Raw genomic sequence first — 23,671 nt, 5'->3', positions numbered from 1 at the left:
GCTGCAGCAACCCAGGCCCGCACCATGACCTGAGGGACCGGCGGGCAGCTGCCCTGAGGTGAAGGATCCCCCATTTCCACCTCCAGTGAAGTGCAGGATCCTTCATTTCCACCTCCCCATCCTCTATAAGGACTTTCATCCTTCATTTTGCTTCTTTTTCAACCACAGAATAAAAGTAATATTCATCTATACTGATGGCAGTTATAAATTAGAAACAGCAGGAGACAGCGGCCATTCTGAATGAAGACAAAAAGCACCAGGTATATCCAGCTGCTCCTGGGATCACAAGCTTGTTCGTTCAGAACAATAAGCACAGGAATGGTTGTGCTTTAATAAGAGAATAACAGCATGCACCAAGCCAATTACAGGGTTGCTAGTAAGGAAGGTCTGATGACACGTACATGGAACAACTGAGCACATGCGACACTGCAACAAAGCTGGCCACACCTTTCTCAAACAGAGGAGAGAGATTTGATGGACCTCATCTCAGATGAAAAACAGGATTCAGGAATGAAGGATTTGTTCCTCGAACACCTGCCCCATGGACAACATAGACAAAGATAGAATGAGGTGTATTTGTAAGTGCAGAGGGCAGAACTGCTATGAAAGTCTGCTTGTCATGTGTCACCCACACTAATTTGTTCATTATACTAAAGTTAACTGAAGCAGTATGCGAAATAGAAAAGCAAGGAGGTATTGAAATAGAAAAGCAAGGAGGTTAATTATATTAAAAAAAAAAAAAAGCAATGCATCATAAGAAGAATTAGTGTTATTTGTGTATATCGCGTAGATCCGCTGTGTTCAGTACTATACAAATGTCCAACAGAAATATCTGTCAATATATTACCAAGGATCAGACTCCCAAAAGGATAAGGGTTGGAGGCATGTACCTTCAGGATTCATCAAAGCACTACCCTATGCTCATGTTTTCTTTGTCCAGCAGCATAACGTACCGATGTTAGAGAAGGTAAAAGATGCCAAAGTTAAAAATGTCAGCGCTAAACAACTTTAAGCCAACAAAGTGTGTTTTGCGGTTAGGAGGCATGACTTCCTCTGGTCCTGTCCCATTACAGGAGAGTGGATTTCACTTCAAGCATGTTCTGAAATCTGTTTCCAAATTTGTATTAAAATGTCTCTTGTTTATGTTCTTACTTGAATGATACTTCTAGGAATATTAAATTAACTTAATACAACCCTTAAGTGAACTAAAGGGGAAAAAATCACACCTGCCTACCCCTAATGAAAATCTAAGCACACTCCTCTGCCCTGCTGAGCTGCCACTGTTATTTCAGTGTCTGTCTTACCAGAGTAGCTTCATCAGAGACACGTAATGTTGCTTACTGCAGCGTAACATGATTTTATAGGTAGCCCAAGGTTATTCTTCCTTCATATAGTGAGCTCATCACTGAGCTATGGGTTTCCTATTGCCCAGCGATGTCTACAAACAGACTGGTCAGGGGGGGCTTTATCCTGCTGTAATCTGGTCACCAGGTACCACCTTATGTTTTTCAAACATATTTTGTAGAGCCCAATAGGTCATTTCTGAATAATCAACAGAAGTACAGATCAGGTCCTATGCTTCTGTGGTATATATACAAAAAGTTCTTTGGTGTGGCTTTCATGGTAGATCCCATCTCTACTCCAACATTCAAGAAGGAAATTATAGATATACATATTAAATATCAATTCAAACTAGAGAAGTCTTTGAATCAAAAAACCTTGCATGCAGACCTGATGTCAAAATGTTGTATCTCGATATAGCTAACATTTAAAAATTAATCACATTAAGGTCAAAAATACTGCTTCTGCATATTATTCCAGCATGAATTTCTGAATTAGCAGTGTTTTTACCACATTTTTCACTGCATCAAGATTAATAAATAATGAGGTTAATAAAAAGATCCTCTCTTTCACTTCATCACTTAAACTTAATCCGATATGGATACTGGGAAAAAAAAAAAAAAAAAGAGAAGCCACCAACCTCTGATAAGGCGGAGTCTGTTTCAGTGCAGATCCAGAAGCAGTATCTAGGATTGAAGAAAGACAGAGTTCAGTGTGGTTGCTTGATACTTAACTTAATTTTTCAATTTGCTCGTTATGTTATAATTTGTTATGCATACTTCCATAACATGCTTTTCCCAGATGTTTTCTGGCATTCATAAACATATGGGTTTCAGTTAGTCACTGTCTTGCATAAAGCTAAGACATATTAATAAAATCCTAGCAAAATTAAACTTTAAAAGAGACTTACCCTATTTAAAACTTGCATGGTTTTATTTTTCCTGATTACTTGGTAGACAAGCTATTACAGATTGCCTTTGAAAATAAATTAAGATGCACGTTTAGCTATTTTTTAAAGTCAATAACCGTTAACACAAAAAAATAGATCTGAAAGCTTTCTCCTGTAGTAAAGCATTGAGATGTCAGCTCAGATACATTATCAGTTATGCTATCACCAAACTCCTGCTTTCTCTAACGCATTTCATTCTTCTGTTTATAGTATGCTTTCTGATCCCTCCCTATACTTGTCTCCACCCAGTAAATTTTGCTGCCCTTCCAGAATAGTTCAAAAATCTTTACTCAAATTGTGTTTTGATTTCTTCAAACACTCTCTGATTCACAGCTGCAGATACCATCCACCTACTTCCAAATCTGCATTTCTTCTTTTAGCAGTTTGGGTGTAATATCCCTGAAATGTTTGGATCGCTGGATCCAAGGTGGTAACTACACAACACTGGCACTACTTGCAAATTTTCAACTGCTTCCAAGATCTAGCACAACCTAAACAAATAAATGCAGAGTACTCACTTCAGAAGTTGGCTACATAAACTAACAGATTTACAGCTCACCCCCACGCCTGCATTTCCTTTTGTAACTGTAGTTCATTGCAACTGTGAAGATTTCTACATTGTGCTAACTGCCAAATGGACAACTAGTTAGGTTGGTAAATGTGAGGTAAGGAATCTTTTAGATATATAAGGCCCAATTGCTAACTCCATGGGTGACAGATGATCCAACCAGCACCCAGGCTCCAAAGCTGTACTACTTTGTAGTTAGCTTCTTCAAAGCAGACTCGAAACTCGGTTTGTTTCTAGTGTACTCTGATTTATTGCAACACAAAATCCGATCTGTCTTCATTGTCCCGAGGACACTTTACAAAATTAGAAATGTAATACTTTCTCTGAAGGCTTCATTAAGTGGTGTAACTCCACTTCTTTCCATGTACCACACGTCTGTGTAAACTGACACAACATTCCCATGGCCTCAGCAACACTCTCATTAAATGGCATGTTATCTCTACAAATTTAATGTCACAAGCATTCCACTATGCTGAGAGAAGAAGAAAAATAATTATTACACTCGCAAGCTCATCCCTTCGAACTCTTATAAAATAAGTAGGTGTTCATGTTCATATATTGTGTTTTAATCCTTCTGCTGCTGCTGACCTGGACAGAATACCAGAATAATCCCACCTATAAAGAACATTTATATTATTTCTACTTCCTTGTAAACTATTCACGAGAGTCCATGGATAAAAATAAACTAATCTTACAGAACCACATACACAAAAGGACTTACGCTGTCATAACTAAATTTTATTCTCCAATCACTCCCTTGCTAAGTACATATTTGCATGTTCATAAATCTTAATAACTTTGAAAACTGATTTCCAAGCAACATATTTATCTTGAGTAGGAAGTTTCTGGGGTAACAAGTACAGTACATTATCAGGATAATACAATATATTCTATCCTTCTTCCAACACTTAACAGGAAGGTTTAAATGTTTGCTTTGTAATTTATTATCTGCGATGGAAAATAAAATAAAACACAGAAAGAACAACCTCAAGTTTCTGAACAGTTTTATAAAATTACAAGCATTTAAAGAATGTCAGCTGAGTCCACTTGGTTAAGAACATATTTTTCTGGAGTAAGGGTTTGAGAATTATTCCCTACCACATTCAGTGAAACACCCTTACATTAAAATACATTATTCACTGTCCTGGTTTCAGTTAGGACAGAGTTAATTTTCCTCCTAGTAGCTGGCAGGGTGCTATGTTTTGGATTAGAATGAGAAGAGCGCTGATAACATGCTGATGTTTTAATTGTTGTAGAGCAGTGCTTACACCAAGCCAAGGACTTTTCAGCTTCTCGCTCTGTCCTGCTAGCGAGCAGGCTAGGGGTGCAGCAGGAGCTGGGAGGGGACAGACCCAGGACAGCTGACCCAAACTGGCCAAAGGGGTATTCCATACCATCTGACATCATGCTGAACAATATATAGGGGTGGCTAGCCAGGGTGGAGGGGTGGCCGGCTGCTCGGGGATAGGCTGGGCATCGGTCAACGGGTGGTGAGCAATTGCATTGTGCATCACTTATTTCGTACACATTATTACTATTAATACTATTATTATTATTTTTTTCCTGTCTTAATAAACTGTCTTTATCTCAACTCACAGACTTCACTTTCCCGTTTCTCTCCCCCATCCTGGAGAGGGAGGGGGGAGGGTGAGCGAACGGCTGTGTGGTGTTCGGCTGCCAGCCGGGCTAAACGACAACATCACAGAATCCCAGAATGGCTGAGGCTGGCAGGACCCTCTGGAGCCCACCTGCCCCAGCCCCTGCTCAAGCAGGGACACCCAGATCAGGCTGCCAAGGACCACATCCAGGTGGCTTTGGAAGATCTCCAAGGAGGAGACCCCATGGCCTCTCTGGGCAGCCTGTGCCAGTGCTCAGGCACCCACCCAGCACAGAAATGCTGCCTGGTGTTCAGGGGGAGCCTCCTGCACTCCTGTTTGTGCCCATTGCCTCTTGTCCTGCCACTGGGCACCACTGAATAGAGCCTGGCTCCGTACTCTTTGCACCCTCCCTTCAGATATCAATATATGCTGATAAGATCCCCCCCAGGCCTCCTCTTCTCCAGGCTAAACAGCTCTCAGCCTGTCCCTGTAGGAGTGGGGCTCCAGTCCTTTGATCATCTTGGTGGTCCTACCTTGGACTCTCTCCAGGATGTCCACGTCTCTTGTACTGGTGGACCCAAAATTGGATGTGGTACTCCAGGTGCAGCTTCACCAATGCTGAGTAGAGGGGAAGGATCACTGCCCTCAGCCCTCTGGTGACACTTTGCCTAATGCAGCCAGGTATTCCTGGCTGTTGGCCTTCTAAGTGTCAAGTGCACATTGCTAAGTCATGTTTAACTCAGTGCCCACCAGGACTGCAAGGTTCTTTTCTGCAGAGCTGATTTCCAGCTGGGTGTCCCCCAGCTTGTCTTGCTGCACTTCTTGTTCAGCTTCATGAGGTTCTTGTCAGCCCACCTCTCCAGCCCTCTGGGTGGCCCTCCAGATGGCTGCATGGCTCTCTGGCAAACCAGCCACTCCCCCCAGTTTTGTTTCTCCCCATATTCTTCCTGTAACTTTCTATACATTATTTTCAAAGATCCACTTGTGTTATACTAAATTCTGTACTTTTTGATAATAGCTTTAGGTTCATTTCCTTCAACTGAAACTTACCACTGCTGTACACCAGAAGAAGAAAAAGCAACGTGAAAGAAATCAGCAGACATTAATTTAATCTTTAACAGAGCAACACTTGGTCAGAAGTAAACTATGATGAATGTTACACTTTCTTTCCCTTTCATCAGTAATTCTGGATATTACTAATCCATCATTTGTGAGTATTTCACCTCTATGTTTTACCTTTGGTAAGCATTGCATTATGGAAAAACTTGTCAAACCTTCAGGCAGCTGCTAAAATAAAACAGACTGCAGATATTAGACAACTAAAAATGCATTTTCCACGGGTGAAATGTAGGACTACAGAAAAAAATCTAAGCTATAGAAATGTGTAATGTTGATTAACAACAAAACAGAGTATCTAGAGTGGTGCTGTTACTGGGGGGCAAAGAAATATCCCAGGGTAGTCTGGAAAACTGCCAATTAAATGTTTGTCCTTGCAAGTTTAGAACAGAACATAAAACTTCCTCATTTATGTAAGAGGAGGATCATCACAATTTTTAAGCTAGTTTGGTGAAGAATACAGAACACATGGGCACAGGGCAAGAGGAGGGGTCTACCTAGCTCAGCATATTGACTTGAATAATGACAACTACTTGATGCTTATAAACAGAACATAGGGAATAGGATGAATGATTCTTCCTTTGCTCTACTCTTTATGACTTAAATGTGAACGAAAGAAAAAAAAATCATTAAAAACACATCATTAAAATACATCAAGTACTGTGTCCAGTTTTGGGCCCCTCACTATAAGAATGGCATCGAGATGCTCAAGTCTGTGCAGAGAAGAGCAACAAAGCTGGTGAGAGGACTAAAAAGCAAGTGTTATGAGGGGTGCCCGAGGGGATTGGGGTTGTTTAGTCCGGAGAAGACTGAGGAGAGATCTCATTGCTCTCTACAACTGTGAAAGGAGGCTGCAGCGAGGAGTGCGTCGGTCTCTTTTCTCAGGTACAAATGATAGAGCACAAGGAAACAGTCTCAAGTTGTACCAGGGGAGGCTTAGGCTAGATATCAGGAAGAATTTCTTCATTGAGAGGGTGTTCAAGCATTGGAACAGGCTGCCCAGGGAGGTGGTGGAGTCCCAAACCCTGGAGGTATTTAAGAGACATGTATACTAAGGGACATGGCTTAGTGATGGGACTTAGTAGACCAGGTTGGTGGTTGGACTTGATGATCTTGAAGGTCTTTTTCCAACGTAAATGATTCTATAATTCTATGATAATTTTTTTTTCAAATTTTATCCCACTTCTGTTCACAGTGGCTGGTAAAAGATAGTGAAGTAATTTGCTTGAATCTCCATACATCTAAATTTATGAAAAAACACTCAGCATTTTAGATCATCTTGGCAGACCTAAATTCACTTCTTCAGCCTAAATCACAGTGTGAGGCAAGAGAGAGAAGTGCGATGCAGACAGATTACTGCTGAACTCAGTAATGTCTAAGCCATGATTGGCTCTCAAAAAAAGCCACTTTCAGTCTTCACTAATCAGTAGGACCAATCAGTTCAGCACAAGGCATTTGATGTGCACACCAATGGGTCATTATAAATTAACCTCCACTCAAAAAAAAAAAAAAAAAAAAAAAAAAGCAGCTTTTTTGTAATACTTAATAAGCTTTTGATGACTCCATTGCAGAGGACACTATCTGAGAATTTTGTCATTCAAAACATCACCCATGAAAAAGAAACATACAAAAAATATCTTTACCTAACTGACATAAATTTATTGTTTGTACCTGCTTATCTATCTGAATCTACTTAGAAATGGTTTCTGGATGAAAATACAGCATGTACAGTCCTGCAAAAATACAAAATGTAATGCTTTTTGTGTATGTCAAAGCACTTGGATATTCCAAGGTATAAAGAGATATAAAGTTGTTATCTGTCTAGAGTTATCAAGTTCTAATTGAAAGCCAGTAAGTTATTTTAACTCTTAAAAATGTCTTTATTATCAACTGTTAGAGAAAGCACTTCTAAACACACAAACTGCATTCAGATTTAAGCTCTGACTCAGAATGGCAAAAACTTCTGACATTTTTCTAGTACCTTTTGTCACAGCTGTTAGTGATAATTTGCTTCCTTTCCATAAAGCCTTCCTCTGCTTTTTCACCTAATCCTTTTAAGTATCTGCTTTCATGTTCTGACACATATGGCCTTTCCAACAAAGTCCTTCACAAAAAAATCATCTGAAATCTGCAAAAAAAAAAAGATTATGTAGCTTAACTATTTCTGTAATCTGTTATTATAATAGCTAGAAAATTCAACTTGCTCTTATCACTTTCACCCTAAGAAAACTGAAAGAATGTAAGAAGTGAAGCAAACAAATGCTCAAAAAATACTGTGAACAAGAAGTTGTGTTAAAAAAATGTATAAAAGTCTCTCCATATCTTTAAAAGATATATATATTGTACTGTTTATGCAATTCTAAAAAAAAAAAAAAAAAAAAAAAAAAAAAAAAAGAAGCCTGAATTCTTTGACCTACAGAGACGAGAAGAAAGAACTTAGTTTCGTAGTTCCAGCAAGAATATAGTTGCAGTATAAAGCAGAAGATACAACCAACACAACAATGGTACAAAATACTGGATCAGAGATCCAGCATTGTGGCATGAAAAGAGAAACTGAGCTTAATTTAAGAAACCTCCCTTTTTTGTCCTCTTATATTACAGCTTGGGTAATAGCATCAAAGATACACCTGAAGCATCACAGATGCTACATTAGAAAGATGCCAGTCAAAACCACACATAAATTCATCTCACATTGTTGGAAAATTATAAATTAAATGGTTGGTTAAATGGTTGCTTTAGATGCTAATTGAATTTTACATCACCTGTCTAACTTGAGTTCCCATCCTTCGAGCAATTTGTAATGCAAGCCCAGAGCTTATTCCTTTTTTTAATCCTCTCATTTCCTTTCTCGTTTGTTTAATTTTTTTTTTTTTTTTTTAATAATTCAGATGTCAGGAAATTGCTTTAGCACAAACTTTCTACGTTATATATAAATATATATGTATACAGATATATATATATATATATATGTATAAATACAGAACACACAGATCCCTCCTATCTATGATCTTTCCTGGCTACATAAGTCAAAAACCAAAAGTAGTTTTTCTCCCATCAGGCTGAGCACCTACAAACCTCTACCAGCTCACTCTGTCCTGGTCCAACCCAGTCTCCAGAAGCAGGACAGACAGACGGCAATCTGGAAGTGCTTGGGCTGGAGACTGAATGACGCACTGAGGCACACCTTGCCCAGACCATCACCCCAAGCACTTGTCCACCTTATCCCTCCGCCCTCTCCAGCCTTGCTTTTGGGGAGCTTCTCTGACTTAGCACAGGGAAGCAGTGGGTGAAGAACAGCACTGCACTGAGCTGCAGGAGCCAGAGCCCGAGCACCTTGGAAACAACACTTCTGGCTATTCATTGCTACGACACAGGCAACCACAGCTAATGCTTTCTAACTCCTAAGTGCCTTGCTCTGATGCTTAAATTACCTTCTTCTAACACGGTACTTTTGCAAGTAATTTCTCGTGTGCTAATTTTTTCTATCTGAATTTAGCTTTTTATTGAAGACTAGTGAGTCTTTCAGTTGTACTTATAATGATAGCACACACACCTGTCATAACAATGAAAATGACCTTTTGCAATACTGCTCCATGGAGGCTGTGCAACTTAAAACACATTTTCAGAATTTGCTGAGGAACAATACAAACGAGAAAATAAGAACTATCTTTTGGCCCTGCCAAAGGAAATCAACCTACAAATTACTTCACTGATGGCAGGATTTCTTGTATGGGGGTTTTCTTTGGAACAAGCAAGCATCAATTCCTTCAGGAAAACAGATAAGTTGGAGAGGTGAGCAAGATGGGAAATTTGACCAAACTCTTTCCACAGACCTCATTCAGCCTCATTCAGAAGTTCTAGAAACTTCTGTTTCTTAGAAAATCTCTTCTAACATTAAATATCCATGTGGTCTTGTAAAATGTCTGAAATGGCATTTTTATAATTATGCACACAAGTATGAAGTTCAATCTCTCATACTGAATGCCCCATTCACTTATAATAAATGTGAGCATAAATCAATTAACTTCATCAGTTTAAAAAAAGGAACTATAGCTTTAATTCCTGAAAGCTTCAAAAAACAGTTCCTCAAACTTAACAGTTGTATAAGAGGCCTCTTTTGATGGGTATGATTTAAAACTTTCATGTAGTTACTATTAAAGAGAGCAACTTTACGAACCAACACTGAGAAAGCATAAAACAACAAAATTTAAAAGCAAAAACATGCAAATACATCAAGGATGAGCTTAACAAATCTAGAAATATGACCTGACAAACAAAATATGATTTATTGAACCAATTGTTCATGTAAATCTTCAGAGAGCTTATTTTAACAAAGACGTTATTATAATGATGATCACTGAAGTTTTAGTGTATATTTTATTATCTCACTGGGGAAAATTTGCATGAGCAAAGGAATGGACTGCTTGCTTTGGTAAGCGTTTTCCAGTTACCATTCCTATAGCATGCATCTCTAACAAGCAAAAACAGTACAGTGGATATTTTGATGGAAATAACAGTAAAAGTGAACAAACTTGACATTTAAATTGCCAGCCATCTTTCGACTCTGGAAACCAGGGTGTTACTTTTAATCTTTACTCCAGGAAGAGCTTTTCATCAGTGTCATGGAGCAATGGGAAAAATCTGGTTATAAGTTTAGTTTCTCTCACCTAAGGTTTGTGATTCAGGCACACACCTGGATCTGAGGGTACGCACCTTGCCTTTCCCCAGGCCATCTGTACCACTCACAGATGGTACCACTGTTTGATGTGAATTTACTATGGATGTGCTCTAGTTTGAATAGATCCTTAAGATGATAGAGAACGCTTGGTAGTGGCTCCTTGTTATGCAACATAAAACACAGGCAATCACCAGGAGACACTCCTTCAACTCTTGTGGTGCTTTTGCCTTTCCTGGCTGTTCAGTCTATCCCAGCTGTATGGAGCAGAAGGGAGGTTGTTCAAACCCTCTTACAAAAGTGACTGTAGTATGCCTGCTGGGCAGGAAGACCTTACCATCATCTCCTTCAGGAAAAGTCCCACCAGACTTCCTTATGCAGTGCTGTTAACTAAGCTCATTTACTGGATGCCAAGCATAGACTGATCTAAAAATAAATAACACAGTGCATTCACATGAAAGCCTGTGCTGGTATAAAAAAAAATCAGTTATCAGATGCAACCTCAATATTTAGAAAGCTCTTTCATTCCAAATTTCCTTCCCATTTCTAAGGCTTATGAAAACAAAACCTGAACTTTTGTGTGAACTACTAACTGTAGGATCATGCCAAATCACAAAACTATATATAGCCCTAGAATAAAACCAAAGTGTAGCATGGTACAGGTACAAGAAAATACCACAGACATCACCTTGTAAATACAAATCACAATATAAATGAATGAGTCAAGTAAAGCCAGTTTTAATGGTAACAAACAGAAAAGCAAGTGTAATGTGGAAAGAGGAATCAATGAAGAATGTGCAAGCCAGCTGTGGTAGGAAAATCTATAAAAAGAACTGCAAGTGGAGTTATGAGGAGGTAGTAAGGGACTACCTCTACTTGCATGAAATTGCTCCTCATGACACAGTACCACTGACTCCCCTCAGCCTCACCCCCCAGCTCTCCTTGGGAGCATGGACACCCCTAGCCTGGGGGCCAAGGCCGCTGAAAGAAGGGTGGGCCTAGCACCACAGAAGGGAACATCTACCGGAAAATCTGTCTTAGTTAGCTGCTTAATAACCATAATCACAGGGATGGAATAATGTAAATGCAGTACTGTGACTAGAAAGTTAAGACTTCAGTTAGGCTAAAACTAAATTTGGAGCTCAATATCCAACAGTTTCCTTCTGCCCGTAACAGAAGCGTAACACCTGCAGCCCCAGGCCTGGCACCAGAGGCCTGCATGGACCAGAGCTACTGGAACAGACAAGAAAAACATTTCCAGCTGCCACCACTGAGTTAAGGGAAAGAGATTTTTTACAATTGCTTTGGTTAATCACATCAACATCTCATCATCTTCTACTAGCTGCAGGCTGCTTCATTAGATATGGAGGCCTGTGACCAGGGGAAGCGTGATTTGGGAGCAGTAGAGATCCAAGCTCTTGATTTTTTACAGGCGAGTCCATTGTGAAGCCAGGCTGCAAACAAGACAACTCACAGGGCACCAGAGGATGCGATTAATCTGCTAGAAGCCTCTGTAACACTTGATCCCCATTTATTCTGGATTTAGCTCATGGAAAAAAAAACATTGCTGTTGGCCATAGCTGGAGGCACTGCTTTCACAAGGAATTAAAATTGAACATTATTAGTTATGCATTCACAGTGGAGGTGCATCAAAAAGCGAACAGACAGATATGGTTCCTGCCCTAGAAATTACAAACAAAGGCTTTATCCTGAGAAGATATACATGGAAGGAACACTATTCACACAAGTAATCCTGCAGGACTGGGATCTTATTTAGTCTTTAGAGACTGAGCCTGTAAGAACAGCACACAGATAAAACCTCCACTTCCAAAAGCAAGTCATTCACTTTATATCACTAATTTAGCTGTAGTGTTGCTACGAGAATTACTAATATATTAAAATATTATAATTATTAAAATAATATACACAATTTGCATTTGAACAGTATATTGACTAGTCCAGAAATATAGCAGGAGATGCTCTTCATGTCTTAGAGAAATCTCTAATTCACCAGTCCACAGGCAATGACGTTATCCAGCAGGGAGTATGACATTCAGTTCAAAACCTCCCTGTACAATTTAAACCATTCCTGAAGTGAGAGGGAAATCGATTCTTTTCAAGGTCAAAAAGATCTGCCTCTTGCAATCTAAGCATACCTATTCAGTTGATACAAACTTTAAAGTTAAAAAAAAAAAGGGGGCTAAAAAAGGCTAAAAAAGGGAAAGACAACGATGCTTGCCATTCTACAAAGCAATTTGAAGAATATCTTCAAGTTGGTTGTTCTGGAAACCACATAATAAAATAACTATTAGCAATATAAGTCACAATCCTACCACACGCTGTAGCACTAGAAAACGTAAAAAGTCTCTTTGCAACTGCCTGTTGTGTTATATGTAGTATTCTAGAAAATGTCTTAGAGACATCAGGTTAGCAGCACTCTGAACTGCAACCTTCCCCAATTTCTACATTACTTTAGTGCAGAGCAAACATCAAAAAAAAAAAAGTCATCCATTTCATAGCTACCCTCACCACCTGCATAACAATAAACTGAGCAATTAAACAAGCTTCTCTAATAAAGATTGGGATATTGAAATAGCAACCAATATTTTGAAGGAATTAGTAAATTTTATTCCGCACTGAACATGAAAAATTTCCCTGTATGCCATTCATTAGCATTTCCATGCTCTGACTTCACCGACATTTGTGTGTCTTTAAAAAGCCAGTTCAATGAAGGACAAAACAGGTCATGACTAGATTTCAGTGATCCAAGGAGCATGTTCATACTGTAAACAGATTTTGCCTATAAACCATGCACTATACTTTGAGTGTTAGATACAGCAAATTGTGTACTACAATACTAGTACTACCTCCTCTAGCGATATTTAGGTTTGGTCACAATCCTAAATGACTTGGACTTGTGTGAACAAGTGGATTTCATTCACATAAGCAGTAACAGCTAGACAAGAGACATTATCTTGCATACTAGGTCATTATAGCTATATACCAATGAAGAATTAGGTGGTATTTCAGTGGGGTGTCAGTATTTTAGTTAACGGTGGTATTACGGATGTCATTAAAAAGGATGTTCTTCAACACTGACCAGAGCAATTGCTAACTTGGTTAAGGCTAGATATGAAAATTGCTTTCCTATTTCAGACAAAACATTTTAGAGAGATTAAAAAAAAAAAAATCAAGTGTTTACTGATTGATTCCCATGTATTTTAGCACTACTGTACTTGCTCAGAAAGATAATTTGACAGTTTGAATGAAAGTCTACAATAGAAGAATTTGCTAAAACAAAAATATCAAATCAGAAAGTTTTGGCAGAGTGGACCAAGCTTAAGTGATATATCAAGGACCTCTGAGTTCTGGTTTGTCAGGGGCCTGTAAAATATTCCTGTCAGTAAAAGAAAGAAATCATCTTTTACCCTCGAGAATAATGTCAGCAAGCATATTCAACCCACTCAGGCAAAGTAATGATAAAAGCCCTTTTCACCTCTGGACATGCAGACCTTCAATCTGCCACCATAGAATTTAATGATTAAAATGTTCCAAAAACTGCCAAAAGGTTCACATTTAATTATCACTGGAATCAATAGAAAGAAAGATTGCAGAAAATTACTAGTTCTACATAATTTAAGTTTTTTGATTGCTGACTTCTAGGCTACATAGGCAGACTACATGACTTTCTAAACCCTAATACATCTGATGTAGGAAGACTAATTCATTTCTACTCCAGAGGACATAAAACTGTCACTACTTCAAAGTATGTTCCACAGCCCTGGATTTACTGGGGAGAGCAAGGAGTTGCATCTGCCCTTGTTTCTATCATGTAGAACACCAATTAAACGAATGATGTGATTCTTCATTACAGGATTTTCAGCTAGTCAGTACATGCTTAAGAACTACAAAGGGATCTGGATTTAGCCATACTTATGAAACCAGAAAGCACATTATATCTGCTCCTTGGGAACAACCAAACAAGTTTTAGTCATGCCTTGGGTATAAATGGGGTAGGATTGCCTTAAACTTTCTGTCAGGTAGCAGGATGATAAATAACTTATTCAGTCCGAGAGCTTTAACTGGAGGATGAAATGAAAAATCACTAATAATTCTGCAATCAAGGTGCTAATTTGTTTCTCTGACAAAATCAGATGACATATGCAAAATACCACTATCACAAGTATCAAGCTTCAGGAACAAATATACTACTATTCAACTGGTATACAATAAAATAACTATTAAAAAGTATTTGGTTATTAGTCTTTATTTATTGTGCATGGCACTGAACAGAGCCTCTAAAAGGATGATACACTAAAGGCATTTCATTTTTATTTGTGAAATACTGAAAAGACATTTATCATCTTTATTAAGAAAAAGCACCTGGACAAGAAAAACATACAGTTATGGCTATACTGGCAAATAAATACATTTTTATATCTGACTTGTATTTCCATATTGCTTAACAATTCAGCTTTGTGTAGTGCACTTGGCAATTTTTCTTTGCAGTTCTTTAAATGCCTGCAGAGTGACATAAGCTGCTGCACAAACAGACAACTGAAGAAACCTTACGTATACATCTCCTGTAACTTTACCTGCCTCCGTTCAAAAGTTACCAGGAAACGCTGATGAACTCACACAGGACAATGTCATAAGTCTCTTTTCCTTAAATATAGGTTAAAAAATATGCAGAATTATTTTTTCATTAAATATGTGTCTAGAAAACTAGATACCCTTAGCATGCAATGGGCTTTCTTTGCCATGCCATTAATATAAATATCACATTTACACATAGACAGTGCATATCAGCTTCTCCTGGGTTAATATGGCCAATTTACCACATTTTTTTCACTTATCTGAGATGAATCAATTAGTGAAAATACTATTTTCATGCAAAATTAGTCCACTGAGAACTGAACTAAACCATCAGTTCCTGTCACATGAATTACCATCTCTAAATGTCAGATATTCATCCTGTTAAGATACTGATCACTTGGGTTGGATTCAATCTGAACTAATATTAAAACCAGTCCTGTTCCATTACATGCTCCCTGATCAAACTGGCCTTCCACAGAGGCAATTTTTGATGTTTAAAAAAAAAAAAAAAAAAAAAAAAAACCACCACCAACAAACGCACAAAACAAAAATATTTCCACTAAGTCTAAAATGTCATAAATAATAAATGCTTGTTTGCTTTCTTTCCTTACAGCCCGATTTATGAGATACCAACTCTGTTCCACATTGAATGATTTAATTTAATGATTTTATCTTGGTGCCTAGTGAACCAAAATCTCTGTAAAGCCAGTAGGTATCATTTCACATAGTTTGGCAGAATCGGCACTCTAGACCAAGAAAATGCTAACTCTGCTTACCACGGCATCCCAAACAGTCCATCTCCTCATTTTTCTGTTAAGCCTACATCCTCGGCTTAAAACACAAAAGTTATAGGAAACAAATCCACATATTAGGCGGGTAGCCAAATCAAACCTATGCAGTATCCTGACCTCCTGGATCCATTAGAGGAGTATTACACTACCAAGGAGTCATTTCCATTCTGAACAATACAATAAAAGCATCAAAATATGTATCTTAATGGTGTGGTAAATAGATGTGGATTTATGCTTAGCTTAGTAATAACAAGATAAGATCCAGAATAACCTCCCAATTCTCTGGCAAAAAGACTGGCCCATCTCCCAGGATGAACTAGATAATGCTATACACCTTTAGACTTGCTTACCTCAAAGGAAGAATATGGTTTAGTGCAGATAAACAGAAATTAAAAGCCCAAGGTGGAGGGAAAGCATCTTTTCTTCTGTATAGCTCACAGACACCATTACAATTTCCCCAAAATGGAGGGGAGTGAGAAGGATGCCAATGTAAGCACTATGAAGTTAGCTATAGGACTGTAAGTGTGGGAGGCTAACTGTGCTGATGTTCTGAACATGTTTCGCATTTCTGTGGCTCATAACAAACGTATTTCTTTAGTGGCAAAAATAAATGAGGAAAAAAAAAAGAATAAAAAATGTAAGGTTTTGGGTAACCTCAACTGACAGGGAAGAGAAGTGAGAGAATTCCTCAGGGATATAGACAGGCCTATAGCATGGAACACAAGATTAGGATTGTTGATAAAAACTCTCTGAGAGCCTTCCTGGTTGGCATTATGTATATTATGTTGGATTCCTGAGAGTCAAGTGAGACTGGGACTCCTCTAAGCTGCACTGATTCCCTCCTACCTCTGTGGAGGTCAAACCTCACTTACTCTCCTTGATGGGGAGAAAACCAAATTCCTGGCCCCTATTCTTCTTCCAAGCCTTTGCTATAGATATCCAAGTGCCTTTCTATGGCTCTAAAAACAAATACATTGCTTGAAAGTCTTCTGGTACTTTAATAGCATCAGAAATCAAAATTAGGAAAAATAAATGCTGGTTTCATTATGTGATGCTATTTATAAGTTACAAGGTTCTTGTCTGCTTGTCTAGTTATTTCTAGAAAGCCTGTGCCAGTAAAGAAATCACTTCCATCTGGCCCCTGGTAAGAGCTTGCAGAATAACTAGCCAAATTCTGCTCTGACTGAAGCCTCTGACAAAATTTTCACTAATCAAACTGGACACAGCATCATGTACTAATTGTAGTTCTGATCTCTGACCTCAGCAGTGACTACCTCTTTCTAGCTTTCCCCTTATTTTGTGAACCCAGAGAAGGCCATTCATCTTCCCATAACCCAAAGAACTACAAGAACAGATGCAGATGGATTAGGAAAATTGTGTCCTCCTGAGAGCGGTGCTCCAAACCTTGCCATCACCAGCATAGGCCCTTGAAAGCAGAGAGCAGAGGTTTGTTCTGCACTGCAAAGCTGATGGATTATATGATGTGCAACATCTATACTTGATTTATCACGATGACAGATTTACCATATAGGAAAGTTATCATTTCACTTTTACCACCAAAAGACAACATATCTCCCTTTACACCACTGTCAAACTCCAATTCTGTTGGTACTCAAGGCTGATTTATACCTCATGACTGGCTCAACCATGCCTGGTAAACTTTAATGCCTCCTGGATGGATTATGAAATCTGGCATTGGAGCTGCGCAAGCTTGTAGCCAAAAACACCCTCAGAAAAGAAAATCATAAGTGGTTCATTAAGTGGACTTCTAGTCTTCTCGAGCTTGTTGGACTTTGATACATGTCTATACGTCCCAAAAACTAACTTCCTAAAAGTGTTACCACATATTAATCATACCATAGCCCCTTTGCACCACTAATACACTGGAAAAATCTTCGTAGTCAGGAAATTGTTCTTCCTGCAAATTAAAATTGGTTCTCTCATTTCATTTTAGACCCTTCATTACTAGGCCATAAATTAATTGCTTACGTTGTTGTTTACTCTTTACATTTGGTTTTGAATCCTCCAAAATAAATCAGGGGATGAAAAAACAAAATCTCACACGAGTTTTGCAGTGCTTTGTATAATAGCCTTTAGCAAGTCAGCACTTGCCTAGGAAGTGCAGGGGAACTTAGTACCAAATCCCTTGCAAAAAAATATCCTTCCAAGAATGAGCTTCAAGAAGTAGCAACTTTTTGACAGTCAGTAAATTCAAGTTTTATGCAATGAATTAATCCTGTATGTTACACATTTACTGTATCAACTACTCCATGGAGTGTCCTATAGAAGTAATTTCCTGTAATAAAAATGTAACCATCTGCAGTGGGAGAATGGACCACTAATGAAGATGATGAGAATTTTATGTGGATGAGAATTTCTAGAAGATTAAAATGGTTCATGAAGTAGTAAGAAAGTGCCTGCTACAAAACCAACACAGCAAGATCTCTACAGGCTGTTTGTATGTCTTTGCTTACTTATTTTAGGGTTGTTTAAGAGATGTTCATGGTTTTCTTTCCTTGTTTACTCCTTGTAGTTATGTATTTTTTATCTTTTTTAAAAAAAAAAAAAAAAAAAGGTCAATTTAAACTGTTCAAAGGTTTACATTTCAATTCATTAACAAAGATTACAGAGAAGGCTGTTGAGGATTTCCCGGTTCCCCAAGAAAAGCTGGTTTCCATTTTTCTGCATGGTCCAATCTGCTTGTTCTTATTTTGTTGTTCCTTTTTCTTCTTTATCAAGGAACCCAACAATCAAACCCAGAAGGCCTTGTTTTTCCTCAAACTAATTTCTGCTGAGCTTTCTCTTTTTCAACGCCTGGAAAATTAGGGAGGGAAATAATTCCCCAACTCCCATCACTATCCAGTATTGTTTAAGAGAATTGTGACCAGAAACTTATTTTGCTAGACCACAGTGTTCCTTAGCAAGTAAACTATATTTCTGATATTCCCATAATTAAATAATTCCCATGAAAGCTACACTTAGAAGAAAACAAATAGGAGAAAAAACGTGCTGAGATTCAGATGGACATGGTGACAGATTCATTGCTAAAAGTAGGGCAAATTCAAACTGGGAATGCTTTTAATAGAATTTTTTCACAGTTAAGTCTATTCAAATAAGTGGGACTCAATGACAGCTGGGAACCAGCAAAAATCAGAAACCGACTAAATGCTACATTCAGTTTTAATTGACACGTCATACACATTTAATTGACAAATTTGGAGCTCAGTTCTGGATATGGGATGTCATCCAAGAAAGACATTAGCATTTCATGAATTCTCATCCTTTTAAGGTTAGAATCCTGTTTTGATTAGCTCTGCTGCTTTTGTATCCTTAAGAAGGAAATCCTAAATTTCTGATCTTCAAACTATAAACATTGTTACCTCTTTGATTCCAAAATATGTCTAATCTTTCAAAATGAAAGCTATTTCAAAATTATGCTTTTACTTTCAGATTAGGAAACACACTAAGCAAACTGTTACCTGGCTAGGAAACAGATATGCTAAAGTTAGATATTTTAGTTTGACACTTTAGACCAGCTCAAGCAGCAGACAGGGTCCAGGCTTTCTACTTCCTACAGTTGTAATGTCAAGTAACAAAAGCAGAGTTTCAACATTTTGTATAACCCTAGGAAAACAAAAGACTGAAGGAATTCCTGGAAACAAAACAGGCCAAGTACTTGCTAAATTCCAAAAAATGTCAATGTGTGCATCCTTATTAGCAAATCAGCACATGCTTCCTCTTACCTGTACGGAGACATCTAAGTGGTTCTGCTGGAGTTATCCTTATTAGTCTAGCTGGATCAGTGATGAGTCAAAATTAATTTGTCCTGATACAGCTAGCTTTGATAGTATGTCTGCGTGTTACCTCCTGGCCTGCCCATCCACTTAAAAATGATTATGGGTCTCTCTCTATTGCATGGATTAGTTCCTTTCATGCTTCCCTAGAAAACACTCAGTTGATCACGACACTGTATTATTTGGCCTGAATAATTGGCTACAATGCTAGGTGGCCCCTGAGCACCTCAAAGCAAGCCATTGCTGCTACGGATAAAATCATCACTTTGCTCTTAGCTTTCTAACCCCAAATTCTGCCCCCAGTCAGCATTTCTTATGCTTACCATGACTGATTTGGAACTGATTAAGGAAAATATCTGAATACACTTCTAAGTCACTTTACTCTCAGAAAATCTACATCCTTTTTTCCCTCACCTCAAGCACTGTTTATACCGAAGTCTGTCTTAAAAGTCCCCCTTGAGAGACTATAGTTGTAGATGGGAGCTGGACTGTTTTGCATTCTTGACAGATCTACCTAAACATCTAAAAGCATCCATAAACACTAAGGACTAAGATAAGGCTTTGCAACAGATCTTCAGTTGCATGCACCTCTGAAACTAGCAAGCTACTGATGTCTGAAAGTTTTTATATCCCCAAATGTCTTTTGACATACTTCTCTATGTATGTTCTCGAATGCTCTTGAAGAAAGATTTCCACTTCTAACTGCAGTGTTTAACTAGCATAGCTGCTGCCCTGACCCTTCAAAAAGTCATACATAAAGTTTCCCGTGTTTTATACCAATTGCTGTCATAAAATTTCCCAATACATGCAAAATTATTTCTCAAACCTTTTAATTACAATCTCTTGGCCATCCCAAACAGTCTGCCTTTTAACTCCTCCCCAAGTTTAACATCTCTTTGGGTGATTTTCCTTTTTTTTTTTTTTTTTTTTTTTGCCTTTTGCTATTATTTACTTTGCAAGAAAAACCATCTGCTATGTATCTTCCAACTGAAAGAGAGGAAGCCATTACACCATTCTTCTCAGTTACTAACCACAGGACTTTGTCTGAATACTTTTGATTTCTTTCCTGAGTAGAAGAAGAAACAGTACCAATAAAAAGTCAATAAAAACTACTTGTAACTGTAATTTCTACTTACTCGGTGGATCCTTACTTATTTTCACATAAAATCATCTTGTGGTATGTTGGCTGTATGTTTTGCTTGTGTTTATGTAGGCCTTCAAAGCAAACTGATGACAGGTACCCTGGCATTACTGGGTGCCAAGAGGAAGAAGCAGAACCTAGGGAGAAGCAGAGCAGCAGTACCTTCCAACAGCATTTTTACTAAAGGAGCTGCAAATATCTCCTATCACTTTGCAATGTCTCTTAATGCAAATGGAAAAACAGATGCTTACTTGTCAAGAGAGACTATGTAATTTGCCCTCGGTGTTTTCTACAGGAATGATTGTTCTGCATCTTCTTTGACTGCTGCATCAATTTGGAAACTGCTGAAGAAAAGCTTCCTATTTTAGACCATATGACATTACTGTGCAAAAATACCCATGAATGCTGGGAATAAACAGTAATGAGAATACAGCCAGCATAGCACAATGTTAATTGTTGAAAAGAACTGCTGATATTCCAAACAGGAACACATCATCTGTCTCCATATTCTGACAGACAAGAGTTGGAAACTGCATTTCTGATGTAAAGAAAAAAAAGCTAAAGTTTCATTTAGTTTCTTTTTCAACAGCTGCTTTTCCAAACCCTCCCCAAGTGAAGCATTCCCAGGACTCTATGGGATAAAGAGCCCATAAGCAGAGCCCCGCTTGCAGCAGATGTTGGCAGCATAATACCTCCCCTCACATAAAGCATAAAGCGTGCACATAAAGCGTGCACAACATCTGCTTGGCACATTGTAAGGTGTACAAGATACTTTAAGCATCTTCATCACTGAAGAGAGAGGAGCCACAGCCAACTCAATCTGTGGATTCTGAAAATCAACAGGAAACTTTTCAGTTTGCTCAATTTAGGACACAACAACAAAACTTTCCCCAGGCCTGCTCAGCACTGACTTCCATCTGCAGGACTATGAAGATATGGGACCGAAACCATAGCTGGTGCTTCCTCTCCTCACTGTGGAGCAAGCTGCAGTGCGAATGCAGGGTGAAATTTGTTACACGACTTCATTCCAGATGTGAAAACTGCTCCAGATCACAGCATATGGCAACAAACATTTGTTTACACAAGAATATCTATATATTTCATGTATTGCACCCAATACACTTTGCAGTCATTTTTAGGATACACGTTGCTGACAGAGTTGTCAGCATTCTGACTCGTGGAAAATACCAGTATCTTACCGAACTTGGCAATGTAGAAATGGTCTTTTTAAAAGGACATTGCCAAGCTCTTTGACATCACCACAAAGATACATAATGCAGTTGAAAACATCTGCTCTATTTTATAACTTCTAGGTAGATTTTTGAAATATATCTGCCTCCTATCTACTTACAAAACCTACTTTGATTTTTGTACTTATTTTCTGCATTATCAGTCACATTTATTTTTGTACGTTTCTCTAGAAATGAGTGATTCTGGCCTTCATCATGTGGAGTTAGAAAGGCATGTTGATAATAGTGCATCCACTTAAACATATCTATTTTTTTTAATTAATTCTACAGACTGCAAAATTAAAGGACAGGGAAAATGTTGATCTGTACGTGATTAATTATGTATTCTATTGAACTAAAATAAAGTAGCAGAACAGAGATATAGCCGGCATGAATCAAGACTGCATTTACAATTATTCCTTCTCTGCCACAAGAAATGTTTTCTTCAGATTTGTTGTTTTTTTTCAGTTTTGTTCCATTCCCCACTTCCCCCCCCCCCCCCCCCCCCCCAATTATTTTCCCTCCCCTCCCTTTCTTTTTATACATTCATGGCTCTAGTATGTTATCTCTTAGGACATTCAGAATATGCTGCAGGAAGATCTAGCATCACATTTGCCAACATACACTCTGCTTCCACACCGCAGCCCCTTCTACCATCCTACAAGAGCAGCAGGGCAGGAATAATTTTCACATCTCTTACTACGGTGCCTACAACAGAGACTGCTGTAAGATGTAGTTCAGATGACTGATAAATCACTTACCACAGCATCCAAGCTCCTTTATCACACTGAAACAGAGAAGAGCGGCTGTGCCACCCAGACTGGGTATTGCCACTAATTGCCTGCCCAACACAAACAGCCTACCTCAACAGTTTCTTCGTGTAGGAGCCAGGATCCAGCAGCGCCTAAGGTATAAATGAAAATGTCACGACGCAGCACACTGCTAGTGCTGGTGTCCCTGGCTCTCCACAGGCTGCTGCAGCTCTGTGAGGGGCTCTCAGTGCGGAATGTATGGATACAATAGCTCCAGTTGCAGGCGTCGCGCCAAGCCAACCTATGCACACAGTTTCTCAAAGGGGGCTGATTTCCTCCGACAGAGTATAGCTAGCTCCATGGCAGCATCTCATGGGTTACACTGCAGCATCTGGGCATTCCTTCATCTCTGGGTGGATATCCACCCAGTATATACAGAATCTAAATACACAACGGGCTATGCAATATCAACACATCTCTCTTCCTCTCTCTGTCTTACACCATTGTGATCCTCAGGCATATAAAGGCAGTGAAGTATAAAGAACTGAAATAAAAAAAAAAAAAAAAAAAAAAACACTCCTGAAGTTACACAGTGAGACTGAGGGAACAGCACTGGGAATAGCCCTGTCTCTTCATCCCCAGCCCACTGCCTGACTCACCCGACAGCACTCACTGTGACACTTCTGCCACGCGGGGACCAGCTATGCCCTGAGGTACACCAGCTGTATTACAAGGATGATATCAAAATGCTTTTGATGGTGGTTTTATACAAACAGACAAAAAAGGGGAATAAAGAAAGAAGAAAACCATATAAAGCAACAGGAAAAACAAGAAAATGATGCCATACTTAGAAGTGAAGAATCTCTCTTAATGAGGAAAGCTAATTGTATTAAGTCAATTCTTTCAGGACTGCCACTGATTGCTTCCACTTCCCTACCAATATGACATTGTTGTAAAGATTGTACTATTGGGTATTATCTACCATTTACATTTTAGTCTTGCTTTTTTTTTCCTTTCCTTTTTTTTTTTTTTTTTTTAATTTCTATCACTCTTTACTATTAGTAGGGGAAAAAAGCTCATTTAAAATAATACTTCACAGCTTTCAGATTTATTCCAGTTAT

At 38.6% G+C, this 23,671-nt stretch overlaps 1 protein-coding gene across 4 annotated transcripts in view; it reads right to left on the bottom strand.

Annotated features, from left to right (window-relative positions):
* Nucleotides 1–23,671, bottom strand: part of CNTN1 (contactin 1) — a 250,764-nt gene that overhangs the window by 176,717 nt on the left and 50,376 nt on the right. For all 4 annotated transcript variants that reach the window (XM_040551249.1, XM_040551253.1, XM_040551250.1 and 1 more), the window contains exon 2: nucleotides 1,982–2,027. The gene's annotated coding sequence lies outside the window, so the exon portion shown is untranslated. The remainder of the gene's footprint in view (nucleotides 1–1,981; nucleotides 2,028–23,671) is intronic.

Source organism: Cygnus olor, chromosome 1, assembly GCF_009769625.2.
Source record: "Cygnus olor isolate bCygOlo1 chromosome 1, bCygOlo1.pri.v2, whole genome shotgun sequence".
Lineage (NCBI taxonomy): Eukaryota > Metazoa > Chordata > Aves > Anseriformes > Anatidae > Cygnus > Cygnus olor.
This window is presented reverse-complemented; position numbering and strand designations above follow the sequence as displayed.